Raw genomic sequence first — 3,892 nt, 5'->3', positions numbered from 1 at the left:
TAAATGGTCATTGGATAAACATATGGATGATAATGGAATAGTTTAGGTTAGATGGGCTTCAGATTGGTTTCACAGGTCGGCGCAACATCGAGGGCCGAAGGGCCTGTACTGCGCTGTAATATTCTATGTTCTAATATGGCTTATTAAAAAAAGACCACTTTATATTTTCAAAAAATAAAAACTAGACTTGTCCTTTGCCTTCAATACATTTAGAATTGGCCTCAAGGGAATGGAATGCTACAACTGCTTGTTGATGCTTTCCTGAGAATTAAAACCTATCACACTGGTTATCTCTGCCACAGAACCAGAGAAGTGTGAAGCAAATTACTGAGATGCCACTTCATTTGGTCATTTATTTTTCAACTGGGGACTGTGTCAATTGTGGCTCACTGGTAGAACACTCGCCTTTAATTCAGAAGAACATAGATGGGAGGAACCCATATGGCCCATTGAGTCAGTTCTACCATTCAACATGGCTTATCTTCAATTTACGTTCCTTTTGCTGCATCCTTAATTCTTCGAGATCCAACCCCCATAAAAAAAAAGTATCGCAGCATTAAATATATACAATGATAAAATATTCACAACCCTAAGGGGCAGGGAATTTCACAGACTCTCAAAAATTGAAATTTCCCATCTCAGTCCTAAATGGTCGAACCCTCGCTCTGAGGCTGTGGCCCCATATTCTCGATTCCCCAATCATTGAAAACAATCTCCCAGTGTCTACGCTAACTAGCTCAGAGGATTGTAAGTTCAAGTCCGATTCTATATCCTTGGATGTAAGATTGGAACAGACACTCCACTACAACACTGAGGGAGTGCTGTAGAGATAATGTGGATGAAGCTCTGCTGGCTTTCATATCTACAAGGAAAAGATCTCATGGTACTACTTGTAAGAGGAGAGTTCTCTGAAACCTCACTCAGCATCACTGAAACAAATCATCTGATTATTATGATGTTACTATTTGTAGGATCTTTGTGCACAATCTGCTTGTCTTTCTTACATTACACCACTAACTTCACTTCAAAAGTACTTTCACTGCCTGTAAACACTTAGAAACATTGAGATTGTGACAGGCATGATACCGACATCAGTCCTTTACACCAAATAATTAATTATTTTGTTATTTGCTTGTTGACAGAATTTATCATCTAATGATAAAATTACTGAAATAAACATCCCAATAAATCAACTTATAATAATCCTGGGAAAAATTCTTCTATCAACTATCAGTAGAATCAAGGAGATTATATACAGATTAACAATGCAAGTGTAATACACAAATAAATTATCAAAGTAACTCAAGAACAAAATCACAAGCTATAAATAACATTTGAAATTATGAATGTACAGCTAAAGCTATATTAAAGATATGACCCATTTTTCTGTTATAGTTTGAGTGTCTTTGAACACAGTTCTCATTTATACATCTGATTTCCATGACCTAAAATGTGTTGCTGCTACCAGACACATTTTAATCTAAGAACTATAAAATAGTTCAGATTTTTACAACATTTGTTAGTTTGCTAAATTTAGCTTTGCATTATTTGCAACAGCTTCCAATCCTTGGAACAATTATATCATAAAGGTATTGTAAAAGTCCGGTGTACGGTCCACACATACACACACACAAATTTTCAGGATCTAAAAGCCTGAACTATGGCTTAGACAATAGACTACTGAGCGTAGTTCAAATATTCAAACTACAAATTCCAAATACATTAGGAAAAAAAGAATGCACCACAAACAAAGTCAAAACAATCCAGGGATCTCAATGGACAGTTGAGAAAATGGAAGCCCAGCTTTCCAATTAAATTATGCTGTCCAAATTGACTGACCGCAATAGACCTATCATGTAATTACAACGAGGAACTAGTTTAAGTATAATTCATTCCAGCATTCTGTTGATATGCTGATGTCATCAGAACTGTTGAATTACTGCCCTATTCCTCATTGGTAGCCACCTTAATGCCACTCAGCTGTGACTAACATTAAATTTTCCCCATCATTTCACCTATCCACATGCTAAGGATCAAGATTATACTGAAATGAGAGAGAAAAAGAGACGCTGTTACAGGATTGCATTTAGAAGAGCACGACTTGAATTTCTCGATTTTCAAATCCTATTTCAGACTACTGTCCAGAGAGAACAACAGTATTACAATATTTGTTGCTTCTTCCACATCAGCTGTTATTCCCTAAATTCCGTCATCAAGACTGGTATCCTATGATTTAAGTCAGTGGAAATGAGGTGACACAGTAAAACCATACTATTAAATATGGAGCATCATAAAGCTAGAAGTGTTAATCCAGCTTTAATTATTAAATGTTTAGAATTTATTACATTTGCAAACATTTTAATACAATTATTTCATAAGTTATTAAACAGAATCTAGTGCATCCATTTTACATAAAAGACATTTGCCCCGAATAGACTCTATGCTAACATAATTATGAAAGTGTGAGCAGTGTTCAATTCATACAGCCATTAGAGATCGCTCCATAACTTTGGAACACTTTGTGTATTATTTAAGTGCACAGGTGCAAAGTTAGTTTGTTCACTCTCAGATCTTTTACTTTCAAACACATGGCATCACTGTTTCTGTGATGAAGCATATGCAATACACAAGGTGTATTTTGAAGATCATTGCTCTGAAGATGGACTTTATTAATTAATAATTTTCCAAGCCTTTTCTTCATTTATTGTTTCGAAATTTAGTATTTTACTACCTTATTGGGGGTATTCAAAATTAATCCATATCTATATCTTAGCTTTACTGCCCATTGTTTCCATTGCTTACTGCAGACAAAGCAAATCTAGATGGAAATAGCTGTCCTGAACTTGGAGTCTCAATGTAGGAAAAAAGCATGCCATGCTCCACAGAAGCAATGGAAACATGGGCTAATTTTGTAACTTAATGTTAATTTGAAAAGTATTAACTAAAAGTCAGAAATTAATAATATGTAGAATAAACACAGGGCATTGAAAATAACAGACTGGAAGCCAAGGTCATTTAGAGCTGTGTTATTTATTTTCAATACACTATTACTAAGCTTTCATCCTCTACAAAGCTTAGGAAGTGAAATAAATTTGAATTCTGAAAAATAATTGAAAAATCAAAAGAAACGAGTGGAAATTACGTATTTATTTTTCAAAAATCATATTCAGTTATAAAAACACAAGATGTTCTGAATATCCAGAGTTTCAGCATGGATCTCCTAGTTTAGATCAGATGTGGAGCACTGACATTAACAAGAAGTCCAAGAACATAAATAGGAGTAGGATTAAACCACATGACTCCACAAATCCACTCTAACATTCTTTAAGATCATGGCTAAATCTCAACTTTGACTCCACTTTCCTGCTTGATCCCCACAGCCTTGATTCCCTTATAGTTCAAAACTCCTATCAGTCTCTGCTTTCATTAAACTCAATGATTGACTATCCACAGCTCCGGAGTAGAAAACATGGTCAAGAAATGTCTCATTTCAGTCCTTAGTGGTAACTCCATCAGAACACCAGAACTAGGAGCAGAAATATGCAATTCAGCCCCTCAAGCTTGCTCTGCCATTCAATAGTCAAACAGAGAAAAACTACAGAAAGCTAGCACACAGATGCAGCAGGCAATCAGGAAGGTTAATGGATTGCTGGCCCTTATTTCATGGGGGTTGGAGTACGAGAGTTGGGAAGTTAGGCGCACTTTTGTCCCTGTATTTAAGGAAAGATACCATTTCATTGGAGGCAGTTCAAGGAAGGTTTACTAGAATAATCTATAGTATGGAGGGACTGTCTTATGAGCAAAGGCTAAACAAGTAGGGACTCTACTCACTGGAGTTCAGAAGAATGAGAGGTGTTTTCATTGAAATTTATAGGATTCTGAAGGGGCTTTA

This window comes from Rhincodon typus, chromosome 3 (assembly GCF_021869965.1).
Source record: "Rhincodon typus isolate 14 chromosome 3, sRhiTyp1.1, whole genome shotgun sequence".
NCBI classification, from domain to species: domain Eukaryota; kingdom Metazoa; phylum Chordata; class Chondrichthyes; order Orectolobiformes; family Rhincodontidae; genus Rhincodon; species Rhincodon typus.
Note: the sequence above shows the minus strand (reverse complement) of the source record.